Source organism: Rhinolophus sinicus, linkage group LG05 (genome assembly GCF_036562045.2).
Source record: "Rhinolophus sinicus isolate RSC01 linkage group LG05, ASM3656204v1, whole genome shotgun sequence".
NCBI lineage: Eukaryota > Metazoa > Chordata > Mammalia > Chiroptera > Rhinolophidae > Rhinolophus > Rhinolophus sinicus.
Window position 1 is genome coordinate 140,089,414 of NC_133755.1, and position 11,511 is coordinate 140,100,924.

At 42.3% G+C, this 11,511-nt stretch overlaps 1 long non-coding RNA gene across 1 annotated transcript in view; it reads right to left on the bottom strand.

Annotated features, from left to right (window-relative positions):
• The window catches only part of LOC141571695 (uncharacterized), a 62,058-nt gene extending 50,601 nt beyond the window's left edge, over nt 1-11,457 (bottom strand). Inside the window, exon 1 of the long non-coding RNA XR_012496716.1 lies at nt 11,278-11,457. This is a non-coding gene — a long non-coding RNA (uncharacterized LOC141571695). The remainder of the gene's footprint in view (nt 1-11,277) is intronic.
• Nucleotides 11,458-11,511: the final 54 nt, after the last annotated feature.

The window sequence follows — 11,511 nt, forward strand, 5'->3', positions numbered from 1 at the left end:
CAGGTCACCACTGACCCCACATTGCTAATCCCCGTGCTCCTCCAGTCCTCAGGTGAATGACCAGCACTGGGGACAGCGAATCAGTTCCTGATTTTCTGAGTCTGGCTCCCCACACACCTGCCTGATTTTCCTCCATTCCTTCAAGCCGCTGCCTCTCAGTCTGCTTTGCTGGGTCCTGCCCACCTCCTAACCTTTAACTATTGGGAGTACATCAGGGCTTAGTTTTTGAACCCCTTCTCTAGTCATCAGCACTCACTCCCTCTGTGATCTCATCCTATCTCATGACTTGAATTACATCCTAGATGCTGATGGAGCACGTTCCTCTCCCTTAAACGCCAGACCCCTGTATCTAACACCTCTAACTGGATGACTGAAAACAATCTCTCAGCTTAACACCCCTAAAACTGACCTCCTGACAGTCCCTCCTAAATGGGCATCCTTTGCAGCTCTCCTCATGTCAGTTAATGGCGACCTCCTCTTCTGGCTGTACGGATCCCAAACCTTGGAGTTACCCTTAACCCCTCTTCTTCTCTCACAGCCACTTCCAGTCTGCCCGCAAATCCTGCCGGCCCTGCTTCCAAATTATATCAGGATCTCTCCCCACTCCCCTCCCCCCAGCCAAGCCATCCGGATCTCTTTGTTCTCTGCCCTTCTTCCCCTCCATCTATTCTTGACAGAACAGCCAGCAGGATCCTGTCAAAACGTGTCAGATGAGATCAGTCCTCTGCTCAGAATCTTCCTGTGCCCCCCTGCCACCCCCCCAAAAAAAAGTCCTTGTTGTGACCAGCCAACTTCACACGTCCTGGCACCTGTTGCGTCTCTGGCTGTACCGCCTACTCTCTTCCTGACCCACTCTGCCTTCTTTCATTTCATCCTGGCACAGCTGTCCTTTCCTGGGCTACTCTTCCCCAGCTCTCCACCGGGATTGCTCTCTTCCATCCTTTAGGGCTTTACGCAAAAGCCGCTTTCTCTGCGACCCCTTCCCTAACGTTTAAAATTTAATCCTGTTAATGCTTCATATCCCCCTTCCCACCTTAATTTTTTTCTCCTTAGCTAGTAGTTATCACTGGCATATGATATATTTTAGTTATCCTGTTTACTGTGTGGCTTCCTCACTAGACTGTAAGTTCACAAAGGTAAGCTTTTTTTCTATCGTTTTATCTCCAACACTTAGAAAAGTACCTGACATAGAGTAGGTGGTCAATAATTATTTGTTGACTAAATGAATGGTTCCCAAACTTGTCAGCATTAGCAATATGGACTTTCTCTATCTGGGGAACACTTCTCTAGGGAACTTAATCAGCCAGTGCAGCTGGAGCGAGTCCAGTAGCAAGGTCAGGACTGGGGCGCACTTGGCTCGCATGGCTGCTCCAGGGCTGAGGAGAGGGTCACAGAGTCAGGAGATTCATTCCATACCTGGGGCTTGAACAGAGAACTATACTGAAGGTAATGGGAACAAGTGTCCACTACTGGATTAGGGAGGTACATATATGGAAGGTGCAAAGCTAAAATAAACACTATGGTGATGGACTGAATTGGAAAATGTGGTGTGAATATACATAAATATATTTGTAGGTGTGTTCATACATACATTTCCTAGCTCTGTCCACTGAGGGCCTAGAAGCATCGACATTTCAGTAGCAATGAGTATACCTCCACATCCAACCTTGTAACAGCAGGGGATCCAATGACAGATATTTGACTAAAGAGAAGCCCCTGTATATATTTTAAATCTAAAATATAATGCTAGTATCATGAAGCTAAAGGGGACACTATTGGAAATCCTACATCTTCTAATTTTACAAAGAGAGAAAAGCTTGTCTTGAGACATTAACCACCAAGAAATAAAAAGCAACCATCATCCCATCATCCAGAGATAATTGCCTTTATCATTACAAATGTATCCCTTAAGACTATATCTTTATAAAAGTGAGGGAATGCTACACATACTATTCTGGAACATGCTTTTTCACTTAATACTTGTAAATATCGTCACATATTGTATTCATTGTGACTTTTACTGTTGTTAGTGGTAAAAAGCTTTCAAGCTTGGGAACAAAGGGAATACCTCTGAATTTCTTATCCTATATGAACTTTTATTATGAAGCAAATTAGAACGTGCCACCGTGCCCTTGTACTGGCAGCGCTGTACAAACAGCTCAGTGAGGTTTCATAACCTTGGTGTGTCAGCGTCTCACAGCTGTGTTCCTGTCAATGGGTGGCGATGTCTTGCTGAGTGGCGTTCATTATTGTTGTTACGTGTTTTTATGTGCTGTCATGAGAATGTCTGAGCTTGAATTAGAGCAACAAACATTAAATTTCTTGTTAAACTTGGCAACAGTGGAAGTGAAATCAGGGGCATGTTAGTCAAAATTTATGGGGATAATGCCATGAAGGAAATGGCAGTGTACAAATGGATTAAACGTTTTTCTGAGGGGAGAGAACACGTCACTGATAAAGAGAGGTCAGGGCGGCCAGTAAGGAGAAAACATTGCAAAAATTTGTTGAATCGTTGGCTGACTGTGAGAAGCATAGCAGACCAAGTAAACATTGAAAAGAAACAGTTAGGAAAATCTTAACTGAAAATCTTGGCATGAGAAAGGTGTGTGCAAAAGTGGTCCCGAAGGAGCTCGCCAGTGAACAAAAGCAAAGGAGCACTGAAGTTTGCCAAGAACTTTTGGCCCGTGTTATCACTGGTGATGAAACATGGTGATGAAAAACAATATGACCCTGAAACAAAGTGTCGAAGTGCACTTTGGAAGTCAGCTAATTCTCCACGACCAAAAAGTTCCATCAGTCCAAATCAAGAGTCAAAACAATGTTGCTAACCTTTTTTGATATCAAAGGGATTATTCATTATGAATTTGTACCAACTGAACAAACAGTTAACCAAGTTTACTATTTGGAAGTGCTGAAAAGGCTGCGTGAAAAAGTTAGACGACCTGAACTTTTTGCCAAGAATTCATGGCTCTTGCATCACGACAATGCACCAGCTCACACGGCACTGTCTGTGAGGGAGTTTCTCTCCAGTAAACAAATAACTGTATTGAAACACCCTCCCTACTCACCTGATCTGGCCCCCAATGACTTCTTTCTTTACCTGAAGATATTGAAAGGAAGACCTTTTGATGACATCAAGGGTAATACGATGACAGCCCTGATGCCCATTCCAGAAAAAGAGTTCCAAAATTGCTTTGAAGGGTGGACTAGGCACTGGCATCAGTGTGTAGCTTCCCAAGGGGAGTACTTCAAAGGTGACCATAGTGATATTCAGCAATGAGGTAGGTAGCACTTTTTCTAGGATGAGTTCTCAAACTTAATTGTCAGACCTCACATGGTCAATAATGTTGTAATGACTATATATGGTGCCAGATGGATACTAGACTTGTTGAGGGATCACTTCATAAGTTATATAAATATTTAATCACTATGCTGTACACCTGAAACTATATAATATTGAATGTCAACTGTATTTGAAAAAAAGAAGAATTTTAAAATATCATAATCTTAACACGTTCAACTTGAATTCTTGATTTTCTTTAATTTCCCTGGAGAATTCATGCTCCTTCCTTTTCCATCTAAATAAATAGGACCACTAAACCAGGTGTTTAGGAGACAAATAATCTCTTCCTGACCAAACTTTAGTCAGGCTCTTCTGAATCCTCTTCCCAACAAAGCCTTGACTTTTGGACTTTCATGTCCATCTTTGTATTGCCCAATTTCAGCAAGAATCTCGCTAAGTTGATTTACCCAGAATTCCCCATCTTTGATATCTGATCACACTTGAATCTGATTGGGTTCCTCTCTTCTACTATCCCTCTGGTAATGTCTGATCACTCTGGTCTGCCTTCAGCAAGAATCCTGTTAGGTTGGTTTAGCCAGAATCCCCCCTTATTTCTGACATCTCCTCTTACTAATTTTCTGGGTGGCTCAGGTGGTTGGAGCGTCATGCTTCTAACACCGAAGTCTCTGGTTCGATTCCCAGATAGGCCAGTGAGCGGCGCTCTCTACAACAAAGATTGTGAACAACAGCTCTCCTAGGAGCTGGGCTGTGGTGAGCAGCCGGAGGTTGGCGTGAGCTGCCACAGGCTGCCGTGGGCTGCAGTGTGCTGCCATGAGCGGCCAGTGGCCAGCGTGAGCGGCCGGCAGCCGGCAAGAGCGGCTGTGAGCAGCCGACCCATGACTGGCGCCCGACTGCCTCAGCCAGGGTCGGGGGGAGGGCAAGGCTCATAACACCAGCATGGGCCAGGGATCCATGTCCTACAAAACTAGACTGAGAAACAACGGCTTGAACCAGAGTTGGGGGTGGGGTGAGGCAGAAGAAGGGGAAAAAAATTAAAAAAAAATAATTTTCTATCCACTGCCTGCCCTGCCCTTGTCTATAAATTCCCACTTTTCCTTGTTGTTTTCAAAATCGAGCCCAGTTCTATGCTGAGGCCTCTGGTCCCCCCCTCCTTCTTCCGCCTCCCGTGTAGGACACAGCTGCCTGGCCCATGCTGCTATTATGAGCCTTGCGCTCCCCGGCTGAGGCAGTCGGTCGCCAGTCATGGGTCAGCCGCTCACGGCAGCCCTCGCACGCTGCCGGCCACTCACGCTGGCTGCCGGCCACTGAGGTCTCTTTTCCCCTATTGCAGTTCCTGAGTAAAATCTGTGTACGGTTCTGGTTTTTCTGTGACATAGGTCAAAGTCCTTGAAGTCATTTTTTATATTCTTTCTCTTATATACTCAGTCCATTAATAAATATTGTTTTTATCTTCAACATATTTCCCAAATCTGATCATTCTCACCATCTATACAAATCTGGCCTAATCAAATAACCTCCTAATTAGATCTCTGTTCTCTCTGCTCTCTAATCCTGCCCCCCTCTAGTGTATTATTCTGACATATCCAGAAAGTCTTTAACATAAGGCTGCCACAATTAGGGACCCTGTTCACTCCCGGTCCTCACTTTCTACCAACTTTCCCTTCATTCATGCTGCTCCAGCTGCTCTGGTCTTTTTTATTTCTCCAATGCACCAAGCTCGCTCCTGCTTCAGATTCTTACACCTGCTGTTCTCTCTGGAATGCTCTTCCTGCCTGAGTGGTTCCCTCACTTCAGTTAGGGTCCTGTTCAAATGTCAGTCACAGGAGCTTTCCCCAACACTACCTTAACTTAACCCCCTTCCATCACTCTATTCCCTTTATTCTGCTTTATATTTCTGTACATTTTATTATCTGACAGACTACAAATTAGTTTGTTCTTTGTCTTGTCCATGAGAGAAGGGTTGTTTTCAGTGTTAGAACAATACCCGGCACATAGTAGGTATTTCATAACTAAAAACTGAATCAAGGTAGGCTTACTTAAAAAGAAATACTGCCACTCCTGCTTGTTCCTAGTTTAGCAACACAACCATCCTTGTCGTTATGGGGATTTCTGCAAAGGTTTTGGACAGTCTCCAAGCACATAGTATCAAGTGTAGTAATAGATGGCAGTGATCAAAGAAGAATGGCTAAAAGCCATCTGTAACTTCCAGCTTTTCCTTAGTTCCAGGGCAAAGCAGGCTCTAGCTCTGGCTAAGTGGCTATCTAAGTACAACTGGAGGAAGACCATCTTGCTTACAGAGCACCTAAAGTGGTTTCCTTTTTTATGCAGATGGCTCTAATTGCTTCTGAAGCACTTAGTACTTTAAGAAATGCTAGTCTATTTTTGTACTCTGCAGAGCCTACACTAGCCAAGCTCTCACTTTTGGTTGCTTTGTTTCTATGCTCTTGATAAGCTGATTTTGGCTGATAATGGCACAGCACAACAAAGATTTTATTGATCAGTACAGCAAAGGAGACCAGTATGATGGTAGATTCAGAGTCCTGCAGTCTTCCATGTTACAATGACTACAGTTAAAGGAAATTCTAATTTTACTGTTTTTAAAAAGAAAATTTAATTTAAAAATCAGTAATTTTTTTTAATAAGATAAAAAATTTCGTCAAACAGACACTGATGTTAGATTCTTTCAATATTAGTTCTAACTTTTCAAAGTACGTAGCACAAACATAAAAGTATTCTTACTGAAATCAAATCTTTGTGAGTTGGTTTTAACAGACTGGGCTTTTAGCAATGAGGTTAAAGAATGACCGTTTAATATACTGATAAAAATAGTTATGATACACAGTTTTTCCATGATGTACTTTAAGCATTAGGCATTATCTGATAGGTAAGGAGGATGATCCCTCCAGAGAATAAAAATGAAATAGGTCCTAACAGTGACGTGCAGTCACCAAGCATCGTCCAGCTAACTTCTCACTCTCACCCAAAGTAAAATTTCAAATTGAAGGATGAAAAATCTGCTTCCTTGTTGCCATTTCACAAATATGCCAAGATATTACCATTTTAGCGACTAAGATCCAGATACTTTCTTTTGAGATTGTCATAGAGGTTGTAAAATATCCGTTTTTCAAGCTAATGTAACAGAGTGAAAGGCTCAGCCTCGCTGACTCCATCTTTGTTTCCAGGCCTTCAGGCTAATAGCTTCTGCTTATTCTTGCAGGTAGACATGCTAATCATTAGAGGAATTCTGCCCCAGGCTTGAGAAGATAAGGGACGTTTGTATTGTTTACCAAAGATTTGCAGGAACCACCTAACCCGGATTCACATCAACGAGCACCACCTTCCTCAGACCCCTGCTGGCACCCAGAAGTCTGCAGTGGCCAGTCACCTCTTGCCCCTCCCGTTTCCCCTCCCCTTGACATAAAAGAAGCCTGAACTCTGTTCTTTCTTAGGACGGACTTGAGGTACGACTGGAGTTCCCATCTTCTCAGTTGGCGCTTCCTCAATCAATAAACCTTGCCTTACTCCAAGCTGTGACGTTTTGGCCTTTTGAAGCATCAGGCACATGGACGGGCAACAGTAATCAATAAAGCTATATTTATTTTCAATTTAAAAAATGGCCCATCAACATTTTTATTTCTCCTAGATTGCCTCACGAAAAAAAAAATTATCCTCACTAATGGCCTAAAGAGAAGCCTGCATGAAATAATGCCCTGTTTTAATCAACTGGCCCCCTTTTTTAGAAGGTGGTGAGTGACCTCTGGAGGCAATTAGAAGAAGTATCCTGCTGCTTTCAGGAGTGAAGTGGGGAGAATGAGAAAGTTGGCCTTTCCATTTAGAAAAGATTTTTTTGACATTTAATCAGTGTGAATTAAAACATTTAATTTTAAAATTTGTTTATGGAACTTCAAAATTCAGTTAAATAATATGTATTAGTTTATTAATGTAATGCTACAGGGGAGACAAAAACATAAGACCTATCATTTCCATCTCATTGAGCTTACAATCTACTAGGGAACTAAACATAAGTGCAAAAATAATTATAATATAAACTAGAATATGTGAGAAAATTTAGGAGTAACATAACTACATAGGAATTCAGATTTTTAGGTTTGGATGTTCACAGAAAGTCTATTACATTCAATAAACATTTACTGAAGACACACTGTGTGCCAGGGACTAAATAAGACACAGTACCTTTCCATCTGGCACTCTCAGTATCGTAGGGAAGGTGTCACATAAATAAGAAAATTCTGTATGAAGTACTAAGTGGACTATTAGAATTATGCACAAAGGAGGGAAACTAAAACTGCTCCGAGAATGAGAAAAGGGCTGGAAAAGGCTTCCTAGAGAAGTAACACTTAGGCTGATTCTCAAAAAATAGGAATAATTCTGGTTCAGCTTTGCATGGTAAGCCTACACTAGCCCTTCTCTCCCACTGGTTACAACTAAAACTCATGACAAAATACAATTAGCAACTACCTGAGGACTCTGAAAAGTAAATAAAGCTTGTGAAGGGAGGTCAAAACTCAGAAAAGAAAGCTGCAAGGGGATAAGTTTCCTGGCTTTTTTCCTTCTTTTATTATGGTTTCGTCCGGAGGAGAGGCCCCCTTTGGGAACAGTTTGGTGGCAAGGTTAGATCTTTCTGGTCCAAGGAACCGAGAAAAGGAGCCTTTGTGAGTTGGAAAGTGAATGTGGCAGGAGGAGGAAGAGGTGAGAACTAAAGAAGGTGATCCCTAATTTTGTGTCTGAACCACACAAGTCTTGGGTTCACTCCTGAGTTGCACTTGTGTGCAACAGACCCAAAGCAGCCTAGCAAAGGTTTAAGAGTCAACCCGTGGGCCAAGTCTCAGCTTAACTCGTGAGTGGTACATGTTCAGGACAGACCCAGGGCAGCATACACAGGCTTTAAAAACTGAACTGAGATTGCAACCCTCACCCACAGAAGGCGATAGAAAACTTGCAGTGTGAACTTAACCAGCCTGATTGCCTGCTTTAAAAAACATACATTCTCCAGAGAAAGATTTTAACAGGATCCGCAGTCTGCACAATGTAACTGTCACAATGTTCAAGATAGAACAGAAAATTACCTATCATACAAAGAACCAGGAAAATGTGACCAAATCCCATTGGAAAAGACAACAAATACTAACCCTGAGATAATGCTGATGTACTTTTCCGATGAAGACTTTAGTTACTGCATATTCCAGGAGGTAAAGTTAAACACATTTGAGATGTAAAGGTAGACCTTTTCAGCAGAGAAACAGAAACTGAAAAAGAATCAAGTAGAAATTTCAAACTGACAGGTACAATATCTGAAGTAAAAAAATTCACTGGATAGGTGCAATAGCAAAATGGGGATGACAAATGAAAGAGGCAGTGAACTTGCTGAAGGCAGATAAATCAACAAATTATCCAAACTGAAGAGCAGAGGGGGGAAAAGACTGGAAACAAATAGAACATATGAACATCATGGACTCCTGCAATAATATCAAAAGGTCTAACATATATGTCATTAGAGTCCGGAAAGATAGGAGAAAGACATTGAGGCAGAAGAATCATTTGAAAAGTAATTTTGAAAAGGCCAAAAACTTCCCAAATTTGGTGAAAGACATATATTAATATTTATGGATTCCAGAAGCTTGGTGAACTTCAACAGCAAATTCAAAGAACACCATGCCTAGATACAGAAACTTTAAAATTAAACTGCTGTAAGCCAAAGATGAAGAAAACCTTGAAAGAAGCTAGAGAAAAACGAAACATCACACAGAGAGGAGCCATGACTTGAATGACCACAGTCCAGAAAAGCCAGAAGACACTGAAACAACATCTTTAAGTGCTGAAACAAAAGTACTGTGAACTCAGAAGCCTGTATTATCCAGTGAAAATATTTTCAGGTAAAATAACGACCTTCTCAGATGAAGGAAAACTTAGAAAGCTGTGGTCAGCAGACCTGCCCACAAAGAAATGCTGAAGAAAGTTCTTTATGATGAAGGGGAAGGATCCCAAAGGGAAACCTACATGTTCAGGAATGAAGGAAGAGCAACAGAAAATGTAACAACCTAAAGACACATAAAAGACTATTATTTTCTTCAATTCTTTAAATTAGGTATGATTTTTGAAAGACAGGCAGGTGATGAGGAGAGACAAAGCTACTGTAACAAAAATGTGGTGCTTTACAAAACAGATTTTTTTCAGAGGGGAGCATTCCAGGATGACACATTATTGACACATTATTACAGCTCCACTCCACACATTATTTACAGACCCCGGCTCCTTCCATATTATGGGTCTGCAGTGTCCTAGGGCTTTGTTAGCATCCATTTGGCTGAAATTCTGTCACAGCCGTGTCCAGGTTCCAGCTGAGGAAGCTGTAAGATGGCAGAGGAAGAACCTCCAGTGTTATAAGGTCCCAGGCCGTTCTGCTTACATTCTGTTGACATCCCTAACTGCAAATTCAGCTTGGAGTGGGGAGGTCTTGCCTGGGGTTATAACAGTCACTTAGGAAGAAAGAGAAAATAGATTTTGATGAATAGCTAGCAGCTTCTAGAAAGGGGGCATTTTTAACAGGGGACAATATGATCAAAGGTAAAGAAGTGAGCAATAACATGTGATGTGTAAAGACCTAATAGCAATTTTAATGTTAGAATGTAAATAATGAGATAGGGATAACAAGAGATGAAGCTAGAGCGGTGGGAAGCAGCAGATGAAGTTAGCAGATTTTATTCTCAAGGAATTGAAAGGTTTTATGTAGATTTGCATTTCGGTTAGACATTTAGGGGTGGAAGTTTTAAAAATAGGCTGTGATAATAGTATAGAGGCCTGATTTTAGAAGTATGTATGGAAATAAAATTGGCAGGACTTGGTGATAAACTAAGAAGAGAGAAAGAAGGGAACATTAAGGCAGGACCTCACCTTATAGAGATGGCTGCGGGGATGGTGGTACCAGCGCGGAATATCAGAGTAAGAGCAGATTTATTGAGGAAAAAGATGAGTTCAGTTTTAGGTGATAAAGGTGAAATATTGTGAAGCTTGAATTCCCATAAAACATTTTTTATTTTATTAAATCTACGCGTGCCAGTGGAAATGTGTTGCTCAAGTCCAAACTCCATTGTACGGCATACAACGCCCTGTACAATTTGGATCTAACCTACCTCTTCCATATCATCTCCCATTTTCTTTAATATATGTACCTTTTGTTTTAACCGCATCAAACTTTTCTCAAAGAGACCTTTCCTGACTCTGAAATCTAACACAGAGTCCCTTAAGTCACAGCATCCTACTTTCCCAGGTAAATTGTGAAAGGACTGTGGCTGGGGCTAGAGAGATGGGGCAAAGGAAATGATACTGAGACTCAGGTTTACAATCTGGAAGCCTCAATGGACGAGAGAGAATCAGATGGAGAAGAACATGTCAGATAGACGATAAAGAAAGCTATTTATACATTTGGAGGCTGTGGTCTGTTTGGTCAAAGAGCAAAAGGAAACAAAAAGCTGGAGTTGGATAAAGAAGGCCTTTCCTTCTCGGCGGGCATAACGTTACTCAGGAATTCTGCAAATCGACGCCCTGCTCCACTTCCCTACAGCGATGGAATTATGTGCAGGGATTAGGAAGCGAGTGTGTTTGAAACCGCAGCTCTGGTTCCAGATTCTTTTCCTTGAGTTCCTGTTAACAGTGTTCACGTCCAGCCACTGATTTGCTGCCTGACCTTGGGCAACTTGCTACTTATGCTCTATGACTTGATCCTCTTATCTGTACAACGAGGGTAACTTAGAATTTGCAGTGCTGTTATGACGAATAAATGAGATAATACACGTGAGAGCTTTCATGTGAGGTTCAACAACTGTTACGTGACAGATAAACGACAGATCAATAGACGACAGATCTCGAAAGAGTGAAGGAAGGAATTTCAGAAAGTTGTAGAAGGGACTCCCTTTGCTTCCCCAAAGACGCGGGGAGCGGGCGCGAAGCCATACCTTGCAATTCTTGGCCCGTATTTCCTCATAACGGTTCGGCCGCAGCTCACCTAGCGATTCATCGGATCCCAGGCTGCAGCTTCGGCTCGCTCCGCCACGGGGCGCCAGCGCGCCGGCCTCTGAGGGCTCAGCTGTGTGTGATGCTGAGGTCCGAGCGCGACGGCCAGTCTCCTAGGCAACCATATCAACTTCCGGTTTGTGAGGCGGCCTTGGTTGGCAAGAGACCATATTTCC